Source organism: Heteronotia binoei, chromosome 11 (assembly GCF_032191835.1).
Source record: "Heteronotia binoei isolate CCM8104 ecotype False Entrance Well chromosome 11, APGP_CSIRO_Hbin_v1, whole genome shotgun sequence".
In the NCBI taxonomy this organism is placed as follows: Eukaryota; Metazoa; Chordata; class Lepidosauria; order Squamata; family Gekkonidae; genus Heteronotia; species Heteronotia binoei.
In genome coordinates this window covers 80218020-80233446 of record NC_083233.1, presented here as the reverse complement: position 1 = coordinate 80233446, position 15427 = coordinate 80218020, and the positions used below count along the sequence as shown (strand labels likewise).

Genomic DNA, 15427 nt, shown 5'->3' with positions numbered 1-15427 from the left:
GGGGGGGGGGCTTTCCCTCCTTGTTAGGGACAGAGGAAAGGTAGGTGGGGGGTGGGAAGAGGGCTGGCAAAGTCAGCCTGTCCCAGGGCTGCGAAATCATTTGTTCCGAACGGCGAGAGCATTCCTTCGCAGGGCTGTCGTAAGCTCCTTTCTCTAAAGAGGGGCCTGTTAAAAGCACCATCGCGACCAGGGCTGGAATTCTAGCAGGAGCTCCTTTGCATATTAGGCCACCCCCCCCTCGATGTAGCCAATCCTCCAAGAGCTGACAAGGCTCTTTTTTGTAAGCTCCTGGAGGACTGGCTACATCAGGGGTGTGTGGCTTAATATGCAAAGGAGCTCCTGCTAGAATTCCACTCCTGATCGCAACACTTCTGACTTCGGGCAACCCAATTAAAAAGGTAGTCCCTCTGCGTTTTCATGGCAGACTTTTGACGGGGTGCTTTGCCATTGCCTTTCCAGGTCATCTACGCTTTCCCCCCAGCAAGCTGGGCACTCATCTGACCGACCTCGGAAGGATGGAAGGCTGAGTCATCCTCGGGCCGGCTACCTGAAAACCCAGCTTCCGCTGGGGATTGAACTCAGGCCGTGAGCAGGGAGCTCAGACTGCAGTACTGCGGCGTTACCACTCTGTGCCACAGGGCTCTTAAAAAAAAATGTAAAGGTAGTCCCCTGTGCCAGCACTTTTGACTTCTGACAACCCAATTAATGGCCTCCATAACATCCCATCCTTAGACAGGGCTTTTTTTTTTAGCAGGAACTCCTTTGCATATTAGGCCACACCCCACTGATGTCACGAGTCCTCCAAGAGCTTACAGGGATCTTCTCCCGAAGCCTACTGTAAGCTCCTGGAGGATTGGCTACATCAGGAGGGTGTGGCCTAATATGCAAAGGAGTTCCTGCTGCAGAAAAAACCCCCACCCCGGTTAGCAGCCTTGCTTGGGTCTTGCAAATGGAGGGCCTTTTGTGGCTTCTTTGACAGAGAGTCAACCCGTTTCCTGCTGCCTTCTACTTTCCCCAGCATTCTTGTCCATCCCAGAGAGTTTCAGGTGGGTGCCCATGTCGATCTGAAGCAATAGGGCCAAGTTTGAGCCTGGGGGCACCTTGAAGACCAACAACGTTTAACCAAATTCTTCAAAGTGTGCAGGCAAATGAAAGCTTATCCCCAGAAGTAAATTTTGTTGGCCTTAAAAGGTGCCGCTGGAACTCAAACTCGGACCTATTGCCTTCTTACGTTGAGACCAAAAGCTTCAGCTGAGTCATTTGAGCTTCTAGAAAGAGTTCTGGCTTGATCCCATCTAGAATCATAAGAACATAAGAACATGAGAGAAGCCCTGTTGGATCAGGCCAGTGGCCCATCCAGTCCAACACTCTGTGTCACATAAGAACATAAGAGAAGCCATGTTGGATCAGGCCAATGGCCCATCCAGTCCAACACTCTGTGTCACATAAGAACATAAGAGAAGCCCTGTTGGATCAGGCCAATGGCCCATCCAGTCCAGCACTCTTTGTCACATAAGAACATAAGAGAAGCTCTGTTGGATCAGGCCAGTGGCCCATCCAGTCCAACACTCTGTGTCACATAAGAACATAAGAGAAGCCCTGTTGGATCAGGCCAATGGCCCATCCAGTCCAGCACTCTTTGTCACATAAGAACATAAGAGAAGCTCTGTTGGATCAGGCCAGTGGCCCATCCAGTCCAACACTCTGTGTCACATAAGAACATAAGAGAAGCCATGTTGGATCAGGCCAGTGGCCCATCCAGTCCAACACTCTGTGTCACATAAGAACATAAGAGAAGCCCTGTTGGATCAGGCCAATGGCCCATCCAGTCCAGCACTCTTTGTCACATAAGAACATAAGAGAAGCCATGTTGGATCAGGCCAGTGGCCCCTCCAGTCCAACACTCTGTGTCACATAAGAACATGAGAGAAGCCCTGTTGGATCAGGCCAGTGGCCCATCCAGTCCAACACTCTTTGTCACATAAGAACATAAGAGAAGCCATTTTGGATCAGGCCAGTGGCCCATCCAGTCCAACACTCTTTGTCACATAAGAACATAAGAGAAGCCATGATGGATCAGGCCAGTGGCCCCTCCAGTCCAACACTCTGTGTCACATAAGAACATGAGAGAAGCCCTGTTGGATCAGGCCAGTGGCCCATCCAGTCCAACACTCTGTGTCACATAAGAACATAAGAGAAGCCATGTTGGATCAGGCCAGTGGCCCATCCAGTCCAACACTCTGTGTCACATAAGAACGTAAGAGAAGCCATGTTGGATCAGGCTAATGGCCCATTCAGTCCAACACTCTGTGTCACACAGTGGCCAAAAAACTAGGTGCCTTCAAGAGATCCACGAACGGGGACCAGAACTCCAGAAGCCTTCCCACTGTTGCCCCATGAGTATCAAGAATACAGAGCATCACTGCCCCAGACATAAGAACAGAAGAGAAGCCACACTGGATCAAGCCAATGGCCCATCCAGTCCAACACTCTGTGTCACACACTGGCCAAAAGAACCAAGTGCCATCAGGAGGTCCACCAGTGGGGCCAGGCCACTAGAAGCCTTCCCAGTGTTGCCCCAAGAATACAGAGCATCACTGCCCCAGACAGTCTGTCCACTCATCTGTCTGAATATTTCCTGCCTGTCTGCTTGGTCAGGAAGAAGGCAGGCATTGCGAGAGCTTAGGACAAGGCCAGTCCACATTTTCTCTACCTCCCTTGTGGCTCAGACAGAAGCCCTTGGACAGAATCGGAGGGCATTAGTGAGAGATCACTTGCAATGTCCACTTTAACCCAAGGTGTCATGAGCCCTGACGAGGACGAGCTGGAAGGGTTAACAGACCTCGAAGAGTTGCCAGCCAGTTCCTCAGCTGGCCCATCAATCACTCTCCAAGCACCAGTGTCAGCTGCTGACAATCAATCTCCTCCAAGCTCTCCTCCTCTCATCTCAAGAGCTCGAAGCAGGCTCCGGAAAGAACTTTCAGAGCGAAGACATGAGGCACGCCGAGGCTTCAGGTCTCTCAGTCCTGAGTTCTAGCAGAGTCACTGCCACCCAGGGAGCAGGCTGATTGAGACTCCCATATAGCTCCCACCCAGGACCTGGTAACCTCGTGGAAGCAGCAACCTCTGGCTTGCATCCACACTCCTTCCTGATCCTGACCTGCTTGATTTCCTTGGCACCCTGACCTTTTGGCTTTTGGACATTGACGTCTGATTCCAGTTTGTGATTCCGCATTGGTGACTTGGCTCCTGCTTGACTTCCTGGGCTTTGATCTCGGACTGGCTTTGGACTCTTGCCTGCCTGCACCCTGAGAACGTGACACAAGGAAGCGACTGCACCCCCGCCCCCAACATCCTCCATGGCTGGTTTTGCTTTCTACATGATACTCTCTCTCCATTAGCCTTTTTAGACCAGCCATCTGTCAGCCTGGGGGCTACGTCTTCCAAGATATCCACCCACAGCTTCTGCAACTGGATTTGAAGACCAGAGTTCAAATCTAAACTGCACAGACCTTTGGAAGGCAAGAACAAGATAAGCTGTGAATATCTTAAGTGCCTACGAGGACAAAAGAAAATCTGCACCTGGGACAACTATGCCTAGCCTGCTGCCCTTGCTAAGCCTCAAAGCAGACTGCAGTCTGGCTCCCCCTTCTAATTAAGCGCTACGTTGAATAACTTTTGATGCCCCCAATCAGTATATAGGGAGGGAAGATGGCATGCTATAGCCCAGGAGTGGCCAGACTTGCTTAATGAAAGAGCCACAAAGAAGGAAGGAACAGATGGGGGAAGGGAAGAAGAAGAAGAATTGCAGACTTATACCCTGCCCTTCTCCCTGATCAGAGACTCAGAGCGGCTTACAATCTCCTATGTCTTCTCCCCTGACAACAGACACCCTGTGAGGTGGGTGGGGCTGAGAGAGCTTTCACAGTAGCTGCGCTTTCAAGGACAACTCCTGCGAGAACTATGGCTGACCCAAGGCCATCCCAGCAGGTGAAGTGGAGGAGTGGGGAACCAAACCCGGTTCTCCCAGATAAGAGTCTGCACACTTAACCACTACACCAAACTGGCCCCTCACAGGGAGAGAGGTGGAAAGAAAGCGACTTTAAATGCATTCTCCAAGATGATGGCTGGCTTGGCTTGGAGAAGCGATTTAAAGCGAGAAAGGTGGTGAGGGCTTTGAGAGGCACACAGTTTGAGTGAAAGAGCCACAGGTGGTTCCCGAGCCACAGTTTGGCCACCCTTGTTAATTCTGATCTTGCCAGATCTCAAAAGCGAAAGAACCTTGCTACTTGGAAGGGAGACCTTCAAGGAAGGCTGTGCAGGGAAAAGTCATGGCAAACCACTTCTGCTTCTCCCTTGCCTTGAAAGCCCCGTGTTGGGGTCGCCGTAAGCACTTGCATATGTAAGATGTGCCCAGGCAACAGCCCACATCAGTCTGAATCTGGTCGTCCACCTAGCCTCAGTCCAACACAGAGCCTTGGGGGGCGGGATATTGAGAAGATGCCCTTTGGCACTGGCAAAGTTGCTTTTTTGTTGTTGTTCAGTCGCACAGTCGAGTCCGACTCTTTGTGACCCCATGGGCCAAGTCACGCCAGGCCCTCCTGTCTTCCACCATCCTCTGAAGTCTGCTCAAATTCGTGTTTGTTACATCATAACGCTGTCCAGCCATCTCCTCTTTTGCCGTCCCCTTCTTCTTTTGCCTTCTGTCTTTCCCAGCATCAGGGTCTTCTCCAGGGTGTGCTCCCTTCTCATTGGGTGGCCAAAGAATTGGAGCTTCAGCTCCAGCATCTGACCTTCCAGGGAACAGTCTGGGTTGATTCCCCTTTGGACTGACTGATTTGATCTTCTTGCAGTCCAAGGGACTCTCAAGAGTCTTCTCCAGCACCACATCTCAAAAGCATCTATTCTTCTGCGCTCGGCCTTCCTTATGCTCCAGCTCTCACAGCCATACATTACTACTGGGAATACCATCGCTTTGACTATACGGACTTTTGTTGACAGGGTAATGTCTCTACTTTTATCGGCAGGGTGATGTCTCTACTTTTTATTATGTTGCCCAGGTTCGCCACAGCTGTCCTCCCAAGGAGCAAACGTCTTTTAATTTCATGGCTACAGTCACCATCTGCAGTGATCTTGGACCCCAGAAATGTGAAGTCTGTCACGACTTCCACGTCTTCCCCTTCTATTTGCCAAGGCGTGATGGGGCCAGATGCCATGATTTTAGTTTTTTTGACGTTGAGTTTCAAGCCTACTTTTGTGCTCTCCTCTTTCACCCTCAACAAGAGGTTCTTTAGGTCCTCCTCACTTTCTGACATTAGAGTGGTGTCATCTGCATAACTGAGGTTGTTGATCTTTTTCCCGGCAATCTTAATTCCGGCTTCTGCTTCATCCAGGCCAGCATTCCGCATGATGTACTCTGCATATAAATTAAATAAGCAGGGTGACAATATACATCATTGCCGACCTCCTTTTCCTATTCTAAACCAATCAGTTGTTCCATAGCCCGTTCTGACCACTGCTTCTTGACCCTTATACAGGTTTCTCAGGAGACATGTGAGGTGGTCTGGTACTCCCATCTCTTTAAGGACTTGCCACAGTTTGTTGTGATCCCCACAATCAAAAGCTTTAGCGTAGTCAATGAAACAAAAACAGACGTTTTTCTGGTACTCCCGTGCTTTCTCCATAATCCAGCGAATGTTGGCAATTTGATCTCTAGTTCCTCTACCTCTCCGAAACCCAGCTTGAACTTCTGGTAGTTCACGATCTACATACTGCTGAAGCCTAGCTTATAGGATCTTTAACATGACCTTGCTGGCATGTGAAATGAGTGCAATGGTGCGGTAGTTTGAACATTCCTTGGCATTACCCTTCTTTGGAATTGGAATATAAACTGATCTTTTCCAATCCTGTGGCCACTGTTGCGTTTTCCAAATTTGTTGACATAATGTGTGCATCACTTTAACAGCATCATCTTTGAGGACTCTGAATAGCTCTGCAGGTCCTCAAACCTAAGACCTGGAAAACCGCTCTTGGGTGGGGAGGGGGAGGGACGAAAAGCATTTGGCTGGGAGAGATAAAAAAGGAGCCGGTGAGCAAGGCAGAGCGGCTGAGCTGCAAAACAGCACAGGGTGTCCTTTGGACGTGCAAAACAAGCAGGCTGACAAGCCCCGCCTCCAGCACTCAAGAGTTCCACGTGCCATCTTCTCTGGTTTCTGCCGCTTCGATGGTTTGCAACAGCCAAACCGAATATACAACCGGCTGTCTGCCCAAAAAGCAACAGCCAGAGTTGCAGCCTGAACAGAAGCCGTGCTTGGAAAAGAACTTTGTAGGGATGATTTCTCTCCTGCTTGCATTTTTTTTTTGGGGGGGGGGGGGCTTTGTGGTCATCTCAACAGTTGAATCTGAAGCAACTGACCAGAGAGTACCCCATAATCTTCACGCTGATGCGCTGAGGAATAATGCTCACTGTGGTAAGACTGTGAAGCAGTCAGTTTTCTGGAACACAGCGTACCAGGAGATGTGAGCTGATGTGTGTGAGGAGGGAAGGAGAAGCAGATTTCTGCCAGGGGTCTCCTGGGTTGGAACGGCTCCTTCAACAGCCTCCCCACCCACTACGAGTTCATCTCCCACAAGCCTCCCCTTCCATCGTATGAAATGCACAAAAAGGACAAAGAAATTGTGGGACAGTTCACGCAACACTAAACAATGCGTTTTGCAACTGGGTTTTTACCGTGTAAGAGCAAAAATCCAGTTGCCAAACGCATCGTGTAGTGTAGCGTGAATGCACCCTGTGTGTCTGCGAGTCTGAGATCACACAGAGTGTCCCGTATGGATTAGCCATTGGGACTGTAGCTGCTATCCATACTGTGGATGTTTATGGATTTTTGTGGAATATCTATTGGTAATTGCACTATTTAACTTTATATAAATTATGATGAAATAAGACTGTTCCCTGAAAGGTCAGATGCTGAAGCTGAAGCTCAAATATTTTGGCCACCCAATGAGAAGGGAGTGCTCCCTGGAGAAGTCCCTGATGCTGGGAAAGACAGAAGGCGAAAGAAGAAGGGGACAGCAAAAGAGGAGATGGCTGGACAGCATTACTGATGTAACAAACACGAATTTGAGCAGACTTCGGAGGATGGTGGAAGACAGGAGGGCCTGGCGTGACTTGGTCCATGGGGTCGCGAAGAGTCGGACTAGACTGTGCGACTGAACAACAACAAAATTAATTAGTTACTGTTTGTGATTGTTCCATGGTATATGATTTTCACTGTTTGCTAACCTCCCGGGCGGGCCGGGAGTTCTGGAAGAAGAACTGATCTCCAGACGACAGAGATCAGTTCCCCTGGAGAAATCAGCAGTGTTAGAGGGCAAACCTCCAGGAATTTCCCAGGCTGGAGTTGGAAATTTTAGCCACGGCTGATCTCCAGGGCCAGCTCTCCCTGTATGAGTCCAGCCAGTTATTAAAATCAGCAACCCAACATCTTCTAGTGGGCCCCAAGACATCTTACTGGCCTTGACCACGGGCAGGGACTTTTTGGCTGTGGCACCTGCCTGATGGAATGAGCTGCTGCTGGAGATCCGGTCCCTGCAGGACCCGCTTCAGTTCTCCAGGGCTTGTAAGACAGAGCTCTTCTGCCAAGCTTTTACCTGAGGGGGCAGACGTCACCTGCTGTTGACCTCCCCAGCCCTTTCATTCCGGTGATCAGGATCTGCTCTGGACTGGTCGGTCGCTACTGCTGAGGCGGAGCTTTTCAGCTTATTATAAAATTGGTTTTAACTTTTTAACTGTTATATTGAATCATAATTCGTTTTAATTTGTTTGGTTAAAACAATTTTTATTTGGTAACATATGGTAACAAATTATATTTCTTGCATCATTAATAACTTCTTTTATCTATCCCATATATTACTTTCTACCCACCCCTCCCCCCGTTACTTGACCTCCGCTGGTGTTATTTACTTAAAGTACTAATGTTTAAAGGTACCCTTAACTAATAAAAACAAAAATTAATATTCTTTTTTCTAAGACTTAATCATTATCAAAAATTGTCCAATGTCCTTTTATTTTCCACTCTTTTTCTTAATTTGTTTTTTAATTTGTTGTTTAGCTCTGATGTAACCTGCCCTGAGCCTGCCTTGTGAAGTGGGCAGGATATAAGCCGAAATCAATCAATCAATCAATCAATCAATCAAGAGAGCCAGTTTGGTGTGGTGGTTAAATGCGCGGACTCTTATCTGGGAGAACCAGCTTTGATTCCCCACTCCTCCACTTGCAACTGCTGGAATGGCCTTGGGCCAGCCATAGGTCTCGCAGGAGTTGTCCTTGAAAGGGCAGCTGCTGTGAGAGCCCTCTCCAGCCCCACCCACCTCACAGGGTGTCTGTTGTGTGGGGAGAAGATATAGGAGATTGTAAGCTGCTCTGAGTCTCTGATTCCGAGAGAAGGGCGGGGTACAAATCTGCAGTCTTCTTCTTCTCCACTCCTCCACTTGCAGCTGCTGGAATGGCCTTGGGTCAGCCACAGCTCTAGCAGAGGTTGTCCTTGAAAGGGCAGCTGCTGTGAGAGCCCTCTCCAGCCCCACCCACCTCACAGGGTGTCTGTTATGGGGGAGGAAGGTAAAGGAGATTGTGAGCCGCTCTGAGACTCTTTGGAGTGGAGGGCGGGATATAAATCCAATACCTTTATCTTCTTCTTCTTCATCTTCTGTCTGTCTGTCTATCTATCTCTGCTGAGAGACTGCATGTGAAGGTGGGGGAGGGGATAAGAAGAAGACGACATTGGATTTATATCCCGCCCTCCACTACGAAGAGTCTCAGAGCGGCTCACAATCTCCTTTCCCTTCCTCCCCCACAACAGACACCCTGTGAGGTAGATGAAGATATTGGATTTATATCCTGCCCTCCACTCCGAAGAGTCTCAGAGCGGCTCACAATCTTCTTTACTCCCCCCCCCCCCCACAACAGACACCCTGTGAGGTAGATGAAGATATTGGATTTATATCCCGCCCTCCACTCCGAAGAGTCTCAGAGCAGCTCACAATCTCCTTTCCCTTCCTTCCCCACAACAGACACCCTGTGAGGTAGATGAAGATATTGGATTTATATCCCACCCTCCACTCCGAAGAGTCTCAGAGCGGCTCACAATCTCCTTTCCCTTCCTTCCCCACAACAGACACCCTGTGAGGTAGATGAAGATATTTGATTTATATCCCGCCCTCCACTCCGAAGAGTCTCAGAGCGGCTCACAATCTCCTTTCCCTTCCTTCCCCACAACAGACACCCTGTGAGGTGGGTGGGGCTGGAGAGGGCTCTCACAGCAGCTGCCCTTTCAAGGACAACCTCTGCCAGAGCTCTGGCTGACCCAAGGCCATTCCAGCAGGTGCAAGTGGAGGAGTGGGGAATCAAACCCGGTTCTCCCAGATAAGAGTCCGTGCGCTGAACCACTACACCCAACTGGCCCCAGGATGCAAAGCCCGCACTGCGCATCAGTTCCGGAAGGGAAAACGCGCTTCAGTGCTACAACAGCTAAACCGGTTTGAAACTAGTTCACCAATCACGACGACTTTCTTTACCGCTGCAGTTTCTGCAAAGCGGCCCAAAAGTGCAGCATGGTAAACGATAAACCAACGTATAAGATGACAAAATAAGAACAAGCCAGGAAAACAGCTTCGGAAAGTGGGAAATGAAAACTGCTCTGGCTCAACCAAGTAATCCCAATCGCTGGAACGGAGCTGGTCCATTACTCCCAAAGGCACCGGGGGGAGGAGAGGGGGCTGTCCTTTGGGGAAGGTTCTGTGCTGGAGTCCGGCTGCCTTCTCAGCTGCCACAACGCTTGCAGGGGGTGTCGGTCTTGAGGGCAAAAAAGACAACAGCGGCAAAACGACAGCAAAGCCTTTCGCTTTTTCGACAGAGATAAAAGACATCAGGCTACTATCAAAAGAAGCCAACTGCCCCACAACCATGGAAACCTCTCCAGAAACCCACCCAGAAAGAGAAAGTCAATGACAGCATTCTCCATTCAAAGTGCTTCTGAAACGTTGCGTTATTGTATTCTTTGCAACGACCTTGCAGGGTAGGCCAGGATGCCCCCAATCTCCAAACTGCAGCACGGAGTTAGAGCCAAAGGAGAGATGTGCACCAGGGGTCTTATGGATCAGAATCTGTTCTTTCACATCCCAGGGCAACGGGTGGAGGTTCCTCTGCTCACAAAACTGCTCCCCAAAACCATTTTGTCCACATACACCCCAAATATCCGTCAAAAGGTACCTGAAATACTGGAATACTGTGTGCAATTCTGGTCACCGCAACTCAAAAAGGATATTATAGCATTGGAAAAAGTCCAGAAAAGGGCAACTAGAATGATGAAAGGGTTGGAACACTTTCCCTATGAAGAAAGGTTGAAACGCTTGGGGCTCTTTAGCTTGGAGAAACGTCGGACTGCGGGGTGACATGATAGAGGTTGACAAGATTATGCATGGGATGGAGAAGGTAGAGAAAGAAGTACTTTTCTCGCTTTCTCAAAATACAAGAACTCGTGGGCATTCAATGACATTGCTGAGCAGTCAGGCTAAAATGGATAAAAGGAGGTATTTCTTCACCCAAAGGGTGATTAACATGTGGAATTCACTGCCACAAGAGGTGGTGGCAGCTACAAGCATAGACAGCTTCAAGAGGGGGTTAGATAAAAATATGGAGCAGAGGTCCATCTGTGGCTATTAGCCAAAGTGTGTATATGTGTGTGTGTGTGTGTGTGTGTATATATATATATATAATTTTTTTGGCCACTGTGTGACACGGAGTGTTGGACTGGATGGGCCACTGGCCTGATCCAACATGGCTTCTCTTATGTTCTTATGAAATTACCTCCCCACCACGCTCATCTTACAGAGAGCCAGTCCGGTGTAGTGGTTAAGTGCGCAGATTCTTATCGGGGAGAGCCAGGTTTGATTTCCCACTCCTCCACTTGCAGCTGCTGGAATGGCCTTGGGTCAGCCATAGCTCTTGCAGAGCTGTCCTTGAAAGGGCAGCTGGTGTAAGAGCTCTCTCAGCCCTACCTCCCTCACAGGGTGTCTTTTGGGGGGGGGGGGAGGTAAAGGAGATTGTGAGCCACTCTGAGATTCAGAGTATAGGGCAGGATATAAATCCAATTTCTTCGTCATCTTCTTTCTTTTTTGGTTCTGCCTTTGCGTGAGATTGACTGTCACAAACCGGTGCTTTTCTAAGCGCTTTCTGGGAAAACCCTGGGAAAGCTTGCTCAATGGGAACTCTGCCCAAGTTCCTCACTGAGTAGAATACCCACAGAGATCGAGATTTGGGGAGGGGCCGTGGCTCAAACTGTTCAAAGTCCCAGGTTTGATCTCTCCCATCTCTATTTATGAGACCAGGCAGGAAGTGATAGGAAAGACCTCAGCCCGAGACCCTGGAGAGCCGCTGCCCATCAGAGAAGGCAAGACTGCCCTTGATGGGCCAGTAGTCTGATTCAGTAGAAGGCAGCTTTATCCGTGTGTTCACATGTGATTCTCTGGCTCTCTTCCAGTCTGGGTTCAGGTCTGGTTATGGGATGGAAACAGCCTTGCTTGGCCTGGTGCCAGAGATGGACAGGGGACGTACGGCCCTCTCAGTTCTCCTAGACAAATCTCCATGGCTTCTTGACACCATCGATCATGGTCTGCCTTTTCGGACTGGTACTGGGAAGCAGTGTCCTGCAGTGGTTTTGGCCCTACCTTGATGGCTGGGTTTAGGCCAGGGGTGGCCAAACTGTGGCTTAGGAGCCACTTGCGGCTTTTTTACACATATAGTGCGGCTCTTGAAGCCCCCAACAGCCAACTTGAAGAAGGCATTTGTTTCTTTAAATCGCCAGAGGAGGGCGACGAAGATGGTGAGGGGTCTGGAGACCAAGTCCTGTGAGGAAAGGTTGAAAGAGTGGAGGCGGCTGAGAGGTGATAGGATCACCATCTTCAAGTCCTTGAAGGGCTGTCCTAGAGAGGATGGGGTGGAATTGTTTTCAATGGCCCCAGAAGGTAGGACCAGAACAAATGGGTTGAAATTAAATCAAAAGAGTTTCCAGCTCAACATTAGGAAGAACTTCCTGACCGTTAGAGCGGTTCCTCAGTGGAACAGGCTTCCTCCTTGGGAGGTGGTGGGCTCTCCTTCCTTGGAGGTTTTTAAACAGAGGCTAGAGTCCATCTGACAGCAATGAAGAGTCTGTGAATTTAGGGGGGAGATGTTTGTGAGTTTCCTGCATTGTGCGTGGGGTTGGACTAGATGACCCTAGAGGACCCTTCCAACTCTAGGATTCTATGATTCCTCAGAAGGTGGTGGGCTCTCGTTCCTTGGAGGTTTTTCAACAGAGGCTAGAGGGCCATCTGACAGCAATGAAGAGTCTGTGAATTTAAGGGGGAGATGTTTGTTTCTGCATTGTGCATGGGGTTGGACTAGATGACCCTAGAGGTACCTTCCAACTCTATGATTCTACTTCACCAAGCCAGCAGCTTGGAGAATGCATTTAAAATTAAATTTGCTTTCTTTCCACCTCTCTCTCCCTCCCTTCCCCCATCTATTTTCCTCCCTCCCTCCAACATCTGATGTTCACGTCTTGCAGCTCTCAAATGTCTAATATTTATTCTATGTGGCTCTTACATTAAGCAAGTTTGGCCACCCTTGGTTCAGACTGTGGGGTGGAGGCCTCTGGGATCCCCCCAGTCTTGTCCCCAATGCTTCCCCACATCTACATGAAACCACATGGAGAAATCATCCAGAGAACTGGGCCGAGCTGCCATCAATAATTGGCTCTATCTTGGGCTTCCAGCAGATCCCAAAAAAGCTGCAGGAACCCTAAACTGGTGCTGGGAGGCAGTCTGGGGGTGGCGGGCTGAATAGCACAGGGGAGCAAACTGGATCCTGGAGGGACCCCTCAGCACCAGTATTGCAGGGCTTCTTTTGTAGCAGGAACTCCTTTGCCTATTAGGCCACACCCTTCTGATGTGTGCCTATTAGGCCACACCCTCCTTTGCCTATTAGGCCACACCCTCCTGTAAGCCAATCCTCCCAGAGCTTACAGGGCTCTTCTTACAGGGCCTACTGGAAGCTCCAGGAGAATTGGCTACATCAGGGGGGTGTGGCCTAATAGGCAAAGGAGTCCCTGCTGTAAAAAAAGCCCTGAATAACATGGCACTGAGCATGCTCTCCCGCTGAGCCACGGCCCTTCTTCAAAATCTCAATCTCTGTGGGTGTTCTACTCCGTGAGGCCCTTCGGCAGAGTTCCCAGCGATCTTGGTCTCCCAGGGGTTTCCCAGAAAGCGCTTAGAGAAGCACTGGCTTGCGACAGCCGCTCTCTTGCAAAGTCAGGGCCAGAGAGGGAAGGGCCGAGGCTGGAGCTGCACCAGGAAACAGAGGGACAGAAGACTGGGTAGGCCAGGGGTGGCCAAACAATGGCTTGGGATCTCTTTCATACATATTGTGTGGCTCTTGAAGCCCCCACCACCCTCGTGGTTAACCATTTTAATTGTTTCACTTGTTTTATTGTTTAACTGTTAAATTGGTCTTATTTTGCTGGTTGTGAGCCGCCCTGAGTCTGCTTTGGCGGGGAGGGCGAGATATAAATCCAATAAACCTTAAACCTTGTTGGCCAGCTTAGAGAAGGCATCTGCTTCTTTAAATAACTTCTTCAAGCCAAGCCAGCCAGTGGCTTGAAGAATGCATTTAAAGTTGCTTTCTTTCCACCTCTCTCTCCTCTCTCCCTCCCTCCCTCCCTTCCTTCCTTCCTTCCTTCCTTCCTTCCGGCTCTCAAACATCTGACATTCATGTCTTTCGGCTCTCAAACATCGGACATTTATTTTATGCTACATTAAGCAAGTTTGGCCACCCCTGGTATAGACCTTTCAGTAGAGGAACGATACAACCCCCATCGCCAGCCCCTGTCAGCAACTCGGGGCCACATTCTCTGGACGCAAGAAAATGACCAAAGCCAAAGAAATAACAAAGTCCTCTCTAAGCGGAGGACTAGGAAATTGACCCTTCCTTCAAGAGAGCCAGCGTGCGCCATGGTTAACATGTCAGACTAGGATCTAGGAAACCCAGGTTCGAATCCCCACTCTGCCGTGGAGGCTCGCTGGGTCACCTTGGGCCGGTCACACGCTCTCCACCCAACCTACCTCACAGGGTTGTTGTGAGGACAAAACGGAGGAGAAGACATCAATGTAAGCTGCTTGGGTTCCCCGCTGGGGTTGGGGTTGAAGAAAGGTGGAAAATTTATTAAGTAATCGAATAAATAAGTAAATAAATAAAGTAACCAAGAACAGCAAAGTAGAAGGGAGGAGGAGAAACACTGGGCTGGATCCCATCAGGTCTCAGATTCAGTGAGAGTTCACAGGAGTGCAGCTCCTGAACCTTTCTGAGAGTTCCTCCTTCTCCTTCTGAGAGTTCCACCTCCTTGTCCATTGAATAGCAGGTGCAGCTGCATAACAATCCCTGGATGAGCTCCACCACCTATTTGTCTCCAAAACGAGCCCTCGATCCCACAGTCCCATTCTGATCCGAGAAGAGTTTTCCCGCACAGCAGCCTTCCTCTGCCAGGGGAACAGATTTCCAGGGGCCCTTCCGCAGGACCCCTAGAGGGCCCAAGTTCCTGTCTTTTGCCTCTCTCATTCCAAATGGATGGACTCAGTGCTGGAAAAAACTCTGCAGTGAAAATTAAGGGGAACTCCAGGAACCACACACAGATCGCACTTCCGTTTCTGCAGGGCAAATCATTGAATTTTTGCAACGCTGCAATTTTCCTCTATGCAGTTTTGTTTTTGGTTTGTTTCTTTAAAAAAAAAAGCAGTGATTTACTCAGCAACAACAGAAACACGCTGTGTGGCACCTTTCCATTTCCTTTCGGGGAGACCTTTTAATATCTGCTACCAAAAGCAGAACCAGGGCGGAGCGTGGGGGGGGGGGGAGGAGAACGGCTTTCTCGGTAAGCAGGAACACTTTTCTGTTTTCGCACCCATCCCAGGGATTGTACTTTTTTGTTCCTCTCCACAAGCAGAAAACATGGGTCAGTTGTCGGCACAATCTCTCGCGGCTGGAAGAAAGACCGCAGTTTAACAGGAACGGGGATCCGACCTGAGAATCCATCCCCACGTGTGCTCTGGCTGTGTCCGATTGCCTCTTGAGAGGCCGAGGTGGTGGGGGGGGGGAGAGAGAGAGAGAGAGAGAAAACAACTTTCGCAGAAGGCTCGGGCTGAGGAGGGAAGTTAAATTTAGCTCGGCAGGAAAGCAAGCTGCATATTTGGTGCTTTGCCGCTGAAAGGACCTTCTCATGGCGAAAGGAAACATCTCACTCATGTTCCGGCCAAGGGTCTGTTGCAAGCCGAGCATCTGACACACACACACCCCACAACCCTGGAGCAGATTAGAAGCTCAAAGGGATGTAAGGAGCTA

General features: G+C 49.6%; 1 protein-coding gene across 1 annotated transcript in view; it reads right to left on the bottom strand.

Annotated features, from left to right (window-relative positions):
• SH2B3 (SH2B adaptor protein 3) overlaps positions 1 to 15427 on the bottom strand; it is a 107063-nt gene that overhangs the window by 53201 nt on the left and 38435 nt on the right. The gene's annotated exons all lie outside the window — the stretch shown is intronic.